Source organism: Lipophrys pholis (assembly GCF_963383615.2).
Source record: "Lipophrys pholis genome assembly, chromosome: 1".
NCBI lineage: Eukaryota > Metazoa > Chordata > Actinopteri > Blenniiformes > Blenniidae > Lipophrys > Lipophrys pholis.
The window spans coordinates 42,857,775-42,872,255 of record NC_137635.1 but is presented as its reverse complement, the minus strand read 5'-3'; the positions used below and the strand labels follow the sequence as shown (position 1 = coordinate 42,872,255).

Genomic DNA, 14,481 nt, shown 5'->3' with positions numbered 1-14,481 from the left:
ATTGTTTTATGATTATATAATATCAACAGCTTGTTAAGTGCAGCAATCAATCGGAGGGGGTATATGAGGTGTTGGCGCGCGTGAGTGGTGGTGTGCGTTTGTGTGTGGGAGGATAAGGGGGATGACACCCCCCCCCCCCCCCCCTTTAATAACTTACATCAAGTAAACAGTTGAACATTGAGAAATCTGCGGAGTCCTCTCGCCCCACCTTCTTTGTCTGTGTGCAGGTGTGACACCGTTTGGCTGCGTGCGTTTTGCGCTCACGCGCACTTGACTGTCGCGCGCACTCGAGCGTCTCTAACCACATTATGTCACGACTTGAGATGAATTATTGATCTCATATCTATCTCACTGGGAAGAAATAGGCGGATGGAGGAGGAGAAAGAGAGAGAGTGGTGGTGGTGGTGGTGGTGGGGAGGGGGTTGACGGAGATTCGGGGATGATGTGTAGAACGAGGGGGTGACAGGGGAAAAAAAACAAAAACTGGGTGCACCTAAATTTTCTCTCCAGTCAATGGCTGCACACACGTTAAGTTGATCCGTACACGGCTGTTGTCGGCGCTGCTTCGATGGCATTGTTATTTCTGCAGCGAGTCAAACTTTATTAGTCATCTTCTGTCGGTTAATTGCCTGGTCCTTTGTTTGCCGCGGCACGCATGCGCACTGGTAACAGGGTGTGGATGGGAGACATGCCACCTTGGGTATCAATAGGATTGCTCGGAAAAGGATGCGCTAACAGCCAATTTTCTGGGTTTATTTGCGCATTTCAATGATTGGAAAATGTATTTCTCAGCTATTATGTGAAAAATATGTGTAATTTATACATTCTAGTCGGCTTTTTCCTCCTCTGCCTCGGCGGTATTGTGTGCGAGTGTGTGTATGTGTGTGTGTGTGTGTGTTTGAGAGAGAGAGAGAGAGAGACTAATGTGTCTGTATTGAAATGAGACCATATTTGAGCTGCTCAGTGTTGTGCTGAATGCTAAAATAATTCATTTGTTGGGTAGTTGAATGCATATCCAATAAATTATTCTTACCAAAAGATTATTGAAATTACAATGCGAAAACGTTCCGCTCTCAGTCATCGAATGGGACATTTTGTTGCTATTCTCTCAATTTCTCAGATTTTCTCAGTATTTTCTTCCTTGCTCTTTTCAGACACATAGAGGCTGGATTTGCTCTTGAAAAACAAGTCAGTAGATTAATGCACTATGAAATACATTTCACTTGTAGTTCTACAGCAATGATCTCACTTGACAATGAGCTCCTTCCAATAAGTTACACAGTTTATCTTACATTTCATACATCTCATATTATCTGCATTTGCTTTATAGTTCACATAGCACGGATCCTGCTGCTTTGTTGTTCCACAAATCGAAGTTTCATACAAATTGAAGAATGTAAATGCATATTGAAGTCACACATTGTTGCAGACTCACCTTTTTATTTTAATATGTTCAGGTTATAAACTTCACAATAAGGTCAGTTGGCTGCACAGAGCACATTAGCGTTTATCGCTCCTTCTGGAGGTGTACCTGTAAAAATTAAAACCCCTGTGAGGCCGAGTCTATATGAGTTGCACTTTGTAATGCTATTTTGAGTCTGATATTATAGTAATCTCTTTCAGTATCGTGCCAAAGTACCTCACTGATGACTCTTGTTGCGTTGAAACATACAAGGGAATGTTACTTTTTGTGATCTTCTTTTGCGGTGTTATAAAATCATCATGTAGAATAAGGGTTTGCGATGGATGGGGGGGGGGGGGTTAGGTGTAGTAAGGTGTAGTAAAGTAGTAAGGTGTCTTTCTGTTTTCATGAAAATATTGTTGAAATAATTCATTCATCCTGCTGGACAGACACTAACACCAACCTGATGAGGAGTTACAACAGTGACTCATCCATTAATACTGGTTTCAGATGTGTGTGTGGGTGGGTGGGTGGGTGGGTGGGTGGGTGCGCGCTTGTGTGAACTTTTGTCCATTAGGTCCAACATGGGACACAGTCTTAATTAAGCCATAGTATTCCCTGTGACGCAAATGGAGGTTTATTAATTTTAACAAGACAATGAGCGGCCGCAGCTGCTCTCCAACGCAAACTCTGTATACATATTTATATATATGCGCGTGTGTGTTTTTGGGGAGAGAGAAAAAAAAAGGTGGGGAATTGGTGCAGCAGCAGGTTGAGTCACCACTCCTGATACTACTGTCATCACTGCTGCAAAAAGGAAGAAGAAAAAGTGTCTGCGTCTCGTCTATCGGATCATTAAAATGAGATTATTTTCACAGTGCAGGCTCATTGCATGTAGCAGTACTCAGTGAAGAAAGCGGTGACTCCTCAGTCATAATAACACATAAATGCTGGTGAAATAATCAAGGTGTATGAATGACAATAGACTTTAAGGGATCATTAAGCTGTGGAAATGCTTTTAAGAGGTGTTACAGAAGTTCAAGTTCCAGCTTGCCATGCATTTACGCATTAAGGAAGTGCAAACTAAGTGATCAGATGATGACTGCCCTCTAGCATGCATGGACTAATGAGAAATGAGACCAGAAGTGTGTGGCTGTGTGTTTCTTACTGCACGATAGTGGTAATAGTTGATGCTCTTGCCGAATTAGATTATATAATTATGCACACATTTTTTAATTTTGATTTTAAGGGTGTTAGTGTTTACAAGCCTTGTGGATGCTTTTGCTGTGTTAAACTGAGTCGTTAATGATGAGCTTCTCCGCTTGAGGAAAGCGGGGCTGTTAGGATTATATTAGTCAGATTCGGGCATAACATTACCCAAATCTGGAGAAGTGTCTGAGATGCAGAAATATCTATTAATATATGTAAATCTTTGCTAACTACATGGACATTTAAACAAATATAAATCAGTGTTCTGGCTGGTGGGCTGTCACAGATAAGAGGTAAAGCTGGCTTATTGGATTAAAATAACACATGTTGATTTTTTATTTTTTTTTGTATGTTTTCTGTTGCTACTATTATTGACACGAAGGCTACGAACGGTCAGGCCGTCAGCATCGACGTTCACATGGCAGCTGCAGCTGATGCTCCTTCCTTTCTCTTTTGATCATGATGATGTACTCAAGCCATGCAGGGCCCTGTTCTCGCCTCACAGTGCACCTGAGAGCTGAGCTTTTGACATCATATAGCATGTTATAATTCACATTATAATCCGCTTCACATTTGGCGTACAGGCTGGAAGTACTTCTGGAATCCTTTAAATGTGTTTCTGTTTTCCTCGCTGCTCAATTTAATGCCGCCATCCTAGATTCATGATATAAATCTTTAATACTCACCAAGGAAGCTGTTGTGGGAGAAGGGTTATGTTTTTTCCTTTTTTTTTTTGTTTCTTTTGTACTGATGGGGGTTGATTGTGTGTTTCCTGGAAAGTGGCCACTTTTCACAGCCAGTTGTTTTATGTTTTTTGACAGAACGCGTCACAGCGGCGTGAGCGTATACATGTTAAGTGTCGGCTGAGTGTTTAACTCTCAATAAAGGGTCTGAGCTGCGGTGAAGCCTGAACAAGCGCCCGTTTCTCATCTGTAGCTACTGAACGTGTTAAAACCTTCAGACAGTCCATGTGACGGTAGTGATAACCCTCTCACTGTCTGCGCAGCACACTGGACTGTCAGGAATGAGGAAGCTGCACGCTTCGATTTCCTTTTACAGGAAGCACCACAGTTTAATACATGACGGTAAACATTTGATAAAAGTTTATTTTTGGATAGTTTAAGCTGAACTCGGGTCACAGTAGTGCAAAGCGGTTCACATAGAAGATGGAACATATTCCCCAGTAACAGATTGTTTCCAATGATGGATTTTTGAATGTTTTAATGACAATAGAACAATATATTCTTCAGATTTGTGTTTATATCACAGTCATGCAGCACATGCACAATGCACTAGTTATGGGAGAAGGTTTTTTTTGCACACTATATTTTAGATGCATTGGTCTGTATGTGCACCCTGAACTAAACTTTGTTTGACACTTCTGCTCTAGTTCCTCATTTCTTGTTCTAACTCTTATCTTGCCTATCAGCAGATACATATTTGCAGCAAACTGGGTATGAAAAAAAGGAAACTTTTTTTTCTCATGTATTATTTAAAGCAACTGCAAATTGTGGACGCCTGCTGTGTCAGCCTTGTAAAGGTGCTTATCTTTCCCAAAATGACCCCAAATAGACATCAATATGAAGCTTTAAAGATATATACTGGAACACAACACCAGATTGATAGATACTAGTTGAATGATCAACCGTTAAAATAAAGCTGGGGATACACAAAATAGAGCAGGGGTGGCAAGTAACAATGTGTGAGGTTAAAACGTCCAGACAAACATCAACTGGACTGAAGTCTTCAAAGTACCTGAAACATCCACTTAAGTACATTAACAAAGTACAAATACTACTACTACGTGCTACCTCTGAAATGGTCAAGGATCCGCTGTAAACGCTGATCGGACGTTACAAATGCTAACTCAGTGTCTCTTGCAGTCATTTTTTTCTTTTGCAAAAGTGCCTGAAAATGGAAGTGGAAGTGGAGGCCGGCCCCTCCTCGTGTCCCTGCCCTCTCTGCTCCTGCCCGAGGTTTGACGGTGGTGCAACATGTCCTCGTCCTCGGCAGCTCTTTCACCGTGAGCGCCATCTGTCACACTGAGCCTCGTCTTCCAGGAAATTACAGCTCAAACTCACAGCGACAAACGTTATCTGATGTGTACCCTGGCGGGGCCTGAATGAACTCAGCAAATCTCAGCTCGCTCTCCGCTGAATCCCAAATCCACTTGTTCCCTCAGTCATCCTTGTGGATGTAAAAGCATTTGGTGAGGGCAGATAAAAGTACAACCCAGTCACATTTCATCCAGGGACCTGTCCTCTTATCTGTATTAGAGACTGATCGCATCCTAAAATGGAAGCAGAGGCCGATAACAGTTTTACAGTTATGAGATTTTAATGAACAAACAGTTTAAGTTCAGATTGTGTTCGAAAATTGCCATCTGCTATATAAAAGTAATGATTATGAAGCTGGAGCGCAATATAGAGCTCCAGAAGCACTTTGCAGTCACATCAACACCTGTGCTTCTTGCAATGTTGTGGATCTGTTAAATAATAACTCCCAACTTTCAGTAAAACCACTTGCTTCGGGCTTGTTTACCATCCAAATGCACACAGAAGGTAATGAGCAGCAAGCCCTGCGAGAACACCCAATCATTCTCGGGCATTTCTCGTTCCTGATTTCAAGACTCTCGCCTTCACAGAGTGAATCTCTTACATTGTCTGAAAGAGTAAATTATTAACCGCAGGAATTTTCTGATTCAGATATGCGGTGTGAATTATTGATCAGTGTGAAAGTCAGGAGAAGTTCACAGTCAAATCCGTTGGCTGATGAGAGGTGGGCAGCAGCCATCTTGTTTCAGCCCACCACTGAGCACAATTCTGCAACGCGAGGAAACCTGCACTGTAAGCAGTGGTGCAAAGAGACTCAGTGCGCCTTTGTTTTTGTTAGAGCAGCCGTCATGAACGTTAAGGGGACACGCCGACAGGAAGAAACACAGTTTTAGGATTGTGTGGGTTTATTGCATTAAAAAAACACAGCTTTTTTTCGCCTTTTTTCTCCTTGCCCCCTGCCTCTTGTCCCCTGGATAAAGTTGGCTGGGTGGACATTTGATGGGGAAAAATGTGTATTTTAGTGCATGCAATTTTTTTCTATGACTTTAAGAACTGCAAGCTCTTTGTCTTGGGCTGTTTGTCAGTAGGTTTATTCATGCTTGTATGAGCCTAACCAGACGTTGCTCCCAGGATTTGGTGGAGACCCAAAGCAGAGCTAAGAAGGAGGCAACATTGCTGAGACTCCAAAGATATGGATGTTAAAGTGTGAGATTTGCTCAGCTGTTTACTTGACAGGGAATTTCAAAGTCAATAGTGGTTTTGTATCAGGCGGATCTTTTTACTGCTTGATAGCAAAACAGCTTTGGTTTGAACTTTCTTGGTTTTTACCCACATCTTTGGGATGTATTCATGTTGTTTCTAAAACTGTGTGGCATTTCTTTAGGTACTCCACCTTCCCTTTTCTCTTCAAGGTCTTTATTTGCCTTCAAGATGTGTTTTTCACTGTTCTTGGCTTCAATGAAACAGGTAGGAGAAGGACTAACCTTGCAGGTATACGCAAACATGATTCTTTTCACCATCATTTGAACAGTTTCTTAAATGCTAAACTTGTGTCTTTGACCGAGGGTTTATCTTCCTCTCAGCGAAAACTGAATATAGAAGTCACGGCCATGTTAACGCTTTCAGGTCAGACTGTTGGCTTGACTGCATAAACAGGCAGGGAATTTTAATTTCTCTTTTTAGAATAATCAGTAGGCATGTTTTATGAATTCATGGACATTTTTTTTCTGGTAACTTTTGTTCCTACACTGAACAAAAGGATCAATGAGAATTATATACCAACTATATTCACTCAGTTTAAATGATGAACAGCTTTCAGTAACCATGAGCATCTTGCGTTTCTTGCTGTCTTTTCGTTCTTCAAGAGATACCGGGTTTCTGAACTGGTACTACTGCTTCTCTTGGCGTGAATCCTGAACAGTCCAGAAATCGTCAGATGGAACAATAGAGTTTAAACTCTGAGGTGTGTTTGTGCTGCAGTCCCGGTTCTGTCAGCTCATATCACCGAGGAAGAGACCGACGATGGGTCGAAGATTACGAAAATATATTTGACCAGATTTGTTTTCATTCAATTGTGACCTGCAATCAAGGGCCCGTCTAAAATACATAGCAACATGTGTATGTGGGACATGGTGTGGTGGAGGATCTGTGCACACATTGGTTTCATGCTGTTCAACCTTCCTCTGATGTGAAACTCCAAAAATAAGTTCGATTTTACAAACATTGAACTTTTTATTTTTATTTATTCTTCTGAGACGGAAACAGATTCATTTTAAGACCATTTTAGTCTTTGATGCATGTTCTTGCATATTTATAGATTTTGTTACTATATTTATATAATGAAATGTATCAAATTGGAGCTAGAGTTAATATTTGTCCATTCAAATTTATTGTCCATTTAAATGGACAATAAATTTGTACTCCAGAACTCCATCAATAAACCTATCAGAATTAGTATTGTTTAAATGTTGTTTTTTTTGGGTACTAGAGAGACTTATTAGAGGACGTCTAGACTGAAAGTGTCCTCGAGTTCGCTCTGGCTGCGTTGTGCTGGATAATACGCATCTCGGCTGTCACCCCCCCGTGGCTCATTTTGGGGTTAGCTGGAGTTTAGAGTCGACTTTGTCCTGTCTGCTCGCCCGGGCCTGCCACCCAGCGTCGCTAACTCCGCGGCTGCCATCTCTCTCCCACTCGGGCTGTTGTGGCTGGGGACAGAGGACGCCCGCCACGTCCAATTTCACTCCGCTGGCGTCTGACCACGAGCTGCAGACGCACTGGTGACAGGGGTCATTTAGAAGCAACGCTGAGAGGGCCAGTTTAGCCAAGTCAGACAGACAAACAGACACAAGGGGAAAAACAAGGCCTGGGTGAAAGTCTGAGTCTGCAGCTCTGATGTGTCTGTCAGAAAGAGATGCAGCTGTGTGGTTTGAGGCCTGGAGCCACTTCTTGCGAGTGAAGTGGCCTTTTTCTGATACTATTTTAAGGTCACAACCACAGTTTGCTTTCATTAGTTTCGGCTCTAGGGAAACCAAGCAGAAGGTTGTAATCTGAAGTCACATGACACATGTGCAGCTCATTCATTAAACACCTTTGGTGACTTATCAGCTCCACCAGGAGAGGCAGTTTGGTAACAGTTGCAATTCACATGCTGTGGTTGTAACCTTTCAATCCACCCTAATGTCTATATGGGATCTTTCATCACAGGTAAAAGATAAATCCAATGTGTGTGGTATTTCCTGCCACATGAGATTATTGATTAATAAACAAACAAACACTTTGGATTCAGTCTTTTTTCGAAAGACGCCAGTCTGGTGAGATAGCAAACATATGACAGGTACTAAAGTCTGGTGCACATTTGGCCAATTCTTTCATTCACGCAAGATTGCATTGGGTTGAGGTCAAGCCCGACTATTTCTTCAATTTTATAGTTCAAAAGAAATGCTATGTGTGGAACACAGAATAAACTTTTCTATCCGAATTTCTCACAGGAGTTTCACCTTCTTGTGTTGCGATACACTGAACAATGATATGTACGTATATGTATATGCATATGTATATGTATATTCAGAAAATGGGGACCTGAAAAATTGCAGTATTACATGTTTGTTCTGTATGGGCAGCAGCTCTCCAATACGATCTGGTTTTATGCCCATCTTTTGCTTGTGAACTCACTGCCACCTTTAAACATTTTGTATTTGACTTTAACTCCCCTCATGCATCAGATTTATGGCAAAATATTAAAGAGGATTTCAGTGAGGGTGCTTTATATTTTCCCCATGCACTCAGATATAGCTAGTAAAACGGATCGTAAACATCTCAGAAATCCCCAGAAAGCAGTGAGGAGTTATTACCTCCGTGTCTGGACCCAAAAGGAAGACAGGCCAAGGGTTTAAAAAAGGCCGTCTTTTGTCCTTATTTCAGACTGACTGAGCCACAATTTAAGTCTTGTAGTAGGTGTATGAAACATCGATTTTTGACTGGGTCACACATAAACAATAAAGAGGGCCTGATATAAATTCCTAGAATAAGTCATCGTCATCATCATCAGGGTAGATCTTTTTCGAAGCATTTTACCAGTAAAACGCGAGGAGAATATTTTTAGCATTCCTTACTGTCAGCCTCCATGCTTGCACTTAAATATAAACCTTGTTCCTGATTTAGCTGCTTTATGGTGCCAAAAAAAACAAACAAATTTCAGATATGATGCAGATGGAAAACCAAAACCAATCAAGCACTTTGACTTTTGGGATGGCCACTGAATGGGTTTACACAGTTAGAGCCAGAGGCCTCCAATGGTTTGGCCTGGAGTCATTACTAACCTGATATAACTGAAGTGGAAAAAATATTCCTAAAGAGATCGATATGAGAGCGAAAACAAAAACGGCTTATCGTGAAATGAGGACTGTCGTTGTTCTGAGAAGGTGGAGGAAGTTTTTAATTTTGCACGTAGAATCTGAGAACAACAGTAAACTGTTAAAATACAACTGAGGATAACTGGAAGATAAAAAAAAAATAAAAATAAAAAATCGATAAAAGTGTTAAACAAACAAACACACAAAAACACACAAACTGTATTTAAAAGAAATTTGTTTGCATTCATCTGTAAAATGTATTATTTAAGAGTTTTCCTCCAGGTACGTGCCCAAATTCTCATCTGCTTTAATGACATAGAAAACAAATACTTGATTTTAAATGAAAAATAATCAATAACTCAAACAATTTAATGAGAATCAATTGGCAGGCAGTCTCAATGAACTCAAAATCTCCCAATGGGAATCACATTCCCATCCGAGTTCATCCTTCAATTCACACAACTTAATCAGAAATGTCACTTAGCCCTGATATCTGCTTTGATAAAAAAAAAAATAAAAAATGTCTCTGCTCACCCGTGCAGCCCTGCGGCGATATTGATTAATGTTGGCCCCTGTCTGGCTCCGGCTGAAAGCCGGGGGGGCCTCGGGGACTTGTGCAGACAGATGGAAAGGAGGATGGCACGGGACACTGGGACAGCAGAGCTGCGAGGGGTGGGCCTAAAGCTGCAGCGTTATTGATTGACACAAGAGATAGAGCCGTCAAAGCCAAACTGAAGGAAAGACAAAGAGAAAGTAATATTGTGTGCAGAAAACAATCCCTTTGGTAGACAAAATGGAGCCTCAAACCTCGTATGATATGTGCAGATTACTATTAGACACGCCTGGCCACCCCCTCCCACAGTATCTTAACCTATCACATAAAAATAGAGTAATCTACTTTTCCCTCTGGCATCTGATTTCCTCCGTTCATCTCAAAATGATTTGCAACCATTATCTTTGCATGTGCGTCATTGTTTCAGAACCTTATCGGTACAAAAACGATGTTCTCAGCCATCTGGAAAACTTTTGTTCCGAACTTTATAACCAGATTACATGAAAAAAAAGAAAAAGTATTTGCTTTGTCATGCAGGCACACATGAGCAATGCTTTTCCTGCTCGTATTTAGATAAGGAGAACACCAAGATGCTGAAAGCAATTTGAAAATGAAAAGGTGAAAGAGAAGTAATTAAAGTTGAAGGCAGTTTGGTGTTTGCTGCGAGCCGCTCAGGGTATCAGTGCCGGATGAATTTAAGATGGAAATGTGATTATCCCTTCCAGGAACATAAACAACAAAAATATAAAACCAACCCAGAGCAATTTTGACATCCGTTAACTCAAACCTTCAGCGCCTCGAGCGGTACTTCTTAAAATTGGATTCTCACTCGTCCAGATTTCCCTCTTCATCCAAAGAGTCCAGTCTTTATGTGGCAACGATTATTCAGTGTGCTATTTGACGTGATATGTTGTAGGTGAAAAAGATGTTTTACAGATTCACAGATCAGCAACAACGTCATAATCCACCGGCAGATGAAGAGATGAGATTCGGCTGCTTCCTTCATCACAGTTTATCAATAGTTTCATCTCCGACAGGCTTTTTTAAATATACGAAATAGCTGTCTACAGCACATGTCCAAACCATCTCAATCAATCGTTGGATTTATCTCTAAAGTGCTCGATTGAATGACACACGAGATCTCTTTATGTTTGCCAAGGAAGGGGAATCATGAGTCTGGAGTGGTCCGGGCTGATTGACACGTGGAGTGAAGGCTGAAACATGTGATCAACCTCCTGCAGAGGTTCATGCTGGTTTCAAAAGGTGCGAGTACGCACAGTGCGAGGCCGCTTGAGGCAGAATGGGAGGCAAAAGACGGACATAAACCATGTGAGGCAGGTGGACATAATGTTATCAGAGATAATTGTGTGTGCATGTGTGTATGTGTGTGTTTTATCCACCCAACAATAGTTCCTGATCTCATCACTGACTCGAACACCTGTTCAGGATTTCCAGGTATTCTTTTGTTTGGCGTGTGTGCCTAAAACGAGACAGAGAAAAAAGGGATGGTATTCAAATAATGCAAATGAACAAAGCTTGCACGTTCAATCGATGACACGCAAACACAGCTGGGAACACAAAGTGTGTATTAATCATGGCCCAGTCCACCTGACTGAATAATGTAAACAGTGGTTATGACCTCGTCAGGCATGATTTTGCACTTATTTATCTCTTTTGCTAATGTGGAACATGTTGTGTATCAGGTAATTATTTCTGGGCTGTAATATGTTCATGTTCACTTTGCATGATGGTTATACAACACACACACACACAGCTAATCTCCACATGTTGTCATGTCAAATGTGAACAAATAGTCTAATTTTATGGCTGGTGAATTGTAGTTTTTTCTCGTCTTGAATCAATAACATGCGCAGCCAGCTTGGCGGGCGGGTCCTGCTCATTCCTTTTAACTTGTGCGGCGCCTGTGATAAAAGACGAGGAGATGAAATTACTTTGAAAGTAGACCTAAACCAAACACTTGACAGCGCTTGAAGTCTCCTGTCACGGCGGCGGCGGTGTGTGTTGGGAGGGAGGATTATTGGCAGGAGCCTGTGATGGAGTGGAAGATAGAGCCGGCTGTCACAACAGTTTGAGAAGAGTCCCTTTGAAATGACGGAGACGACTAGTATATCCACCCCTCGCCATCTCTTACCCTTCTGAGGATCCATTTTGGTTCGGTGCTTTATGATGCACTTTATTGCAGCTTATCTTACGTGTACAATGTGCATGCCTGCTCAAAATGGCCGACAGGGAGAACAGCCAACCCTCGAAGAAACACAGTCATGCACAAGTGGCAACAGAGTTTTGGGTCAACACCACAACAGTGATTTAATAATGACACCGCTCATCGGCATACACTGTCCATCACATGAAAAGTAAAGTTTTGATTAAATGGACACTTCATTTGAAAATCTGCGTCCCACTCCATAATAAGAGTGTCCGGACAAACTGAGGACAAAATGGACCTCAAATTTAACTGAATGATTTATGGAGATGAGCGAGTTTAGTCGTTAATATTTCCCAGACGTACTGCAGACACTAATTTACATGCTCATGTTGTCGTAGCTGGTCAGGTACACTGTGACACTGCAGCCGCAAAGAGTTACTTTAGAGAAAGTATTTCTGACAGTGTCACAGAGTCAGACCATGCTTCAGTACTTCACAGAGCCTTTACTTCACTTATTGATCCTTATTCATACCGTGACTACAGAGCAGCTCCTACTACGATTAACTAGGACTCAAGCTATTAAAACACTTGATCCATTATGTGTCGGGTTATCATGTCTTATATGGACGTTGGTTTGATGAATAAATATTCTGTTACTAAGTACCTTATTTAACAAAATGTCCTCGTCTTCAAACACGCAAAAGTAAACTGTAATACAAAGCAAAGGTTGTTAACTGAGTGAAAATAAATGCTCATAAAACTACTGGTTTTAATATGAAAAAACAGATCGATTGAAATCTTAGTTTTATGAGGCTGAATTTCCTGAAAAACTATTGAACATATCTGATCATTGTCAAGGGTAAGCGTGAGCATTTTGTCGTTATGGGCTTCCATAGCAGCTTCTAAATAAAAATGCTAATTCTATCTTACAGTCACCAATTCCACGAGCCACATTAAGGGTGTCAAACATAAGGCCCGTGGGCCAAAACCAGCCTGCAAATGCCTAAACCACGGATAAAATGCCCCTGAGATGTGTTCAACACCCCTGACCTACATATATAAATGTTGGAACTGTGTGTATTAAACTATAAAACATTCCCATGTAACCATATCAGGCGCCCGTATGTCCCAGATCCCCGTCCATATGAGGGACCAAACGACTATTTGGCAAAACGTGCTTAATTAATAAGCGAAAAGCCTCTTTGCCATTTAGAAGGGGGAAAAAAAGATGACTGTTAAAAAGGTCAGACAACAGGGAACTACATTCACACAGTACACTTAATAATGTGAGAATTGTAGCCTGTTCAGTTAAAACAATCAGCTGTTCTCAAATGCTTCTACAGAAGACTGACAACATCCAATAAGGCTGCCAGAAGTTGCAATATGTCAGCTAAAAGCCTTCAAACATTCAACGCTAACAAAGGCAACACAGAACAACTGATCCATGACACACATAGACACACACACACACACTCACGCCACATGCACTGTGTTTCTGGAAGGCTGACACAATGCCGGTCATTGTGTGGGTGGAGACGGCCTTCCGTAAATCACGGAGGCCACAGACAGTACACTTTAGTTGGAAGTGAGAGCGGTTTGTAATGTAAGTATGACTAAGACAGTGAGTGTGCAGTGGCACAGAAACCTCCGGAAAAAAAACATAAAGACTCCTGAGTGTATTCCAGGATTACTACTTGTAGACGCATGTAAACTTCTGCTGTTTTACACAATATATGAGAATCTTAAAGTAAATATCCTCACCTGTAAACAATAATGTTGTTTTACTAAGTAACAGTTAAATAATTGGCTGTGAGCATTTGGTTTTCCGACAAGATATGATTGCTCATAAATTATTATTACAAACCAATTTAAACATAATAAACAGTTAAGATTAATAAACTGATACAATTACTTCATATGTTCATTATTGTAGATACAACCTTTTTTTTCTTTAAACATGGAGTCATTCATAATGTCGTAAAGTATTACTTAAAATAGTGAATATTCTATCGAAAAGGACATTGGACATTGATATTCCGAAGCCACACTTGCTAATTTAAAGCACCGTATTCCAACTGCTATCCATTAGTAGAACAAATACTTGGCACATTTTATTTCCAGGACAGAGGAGATGGTGTTTTTGTCCTTTTAAACTGAGTAACTAAATAATAGCACCAATTGTAGCAAATTGAATTAATAAGCAAACTGTAAAAGATAATGACTCTTATTTCCTTGAAACTGTAACATTTGCATTTCGGTTAATAACCTTCAGGATTTGTGCGTCAGCTCGTCTTTGGTTCCAATTTTGAAAGCAAGAGGCGATATTAATGAATTGGTATTATAAATAAATGGCTCTGGCAGATTTGCTCGTATGAAAACACCGGGGTGTTTTGGCTACTCGATGCAGCTCTCCTAATTGAGGGGATTCAGAGTGCCTTTGACAGATTGAGTGGACTGCAGTGCATTGCATGATTTAGTAGACAGAGGAGCAGGTTGCCAGACAGAAAATATTCAGAGGCTTGGCAGCATCTCGAGCTGCACTCAAAGGAAAAGGCAGCGGGCAGCTCAGCGCTTCAATTATCGCTGTCTACATATTTGGTCCTCACTGATATGTTATTGGGTTACTGTGATGTGGGTGTTGAATCACTGATTTCTGATGGGCTGAGATGGTTCATCTCGAGGTCAGTCGGGTATTGTACATTCCTAACATTTTCTACATTGTTTTTATTCTCTTTCGAAAAGTA

At 41.0% G+C, this 14,481-nt stretch overlaps 1 protein-coding gene across 1 annotated transcript in view; it reads left to right on the top strand.

The window, feature by feature from the left end:
- Window positions 1–14,481, top strand: part of basp1 (brain abundant, membrane attached signal protein 1) — a 43,413-nt gene that overhangs the window by 628 nt on the left and 28,304 nt on the right. The gene's annotated exons all lie outside the window — the stretch shown is intronic.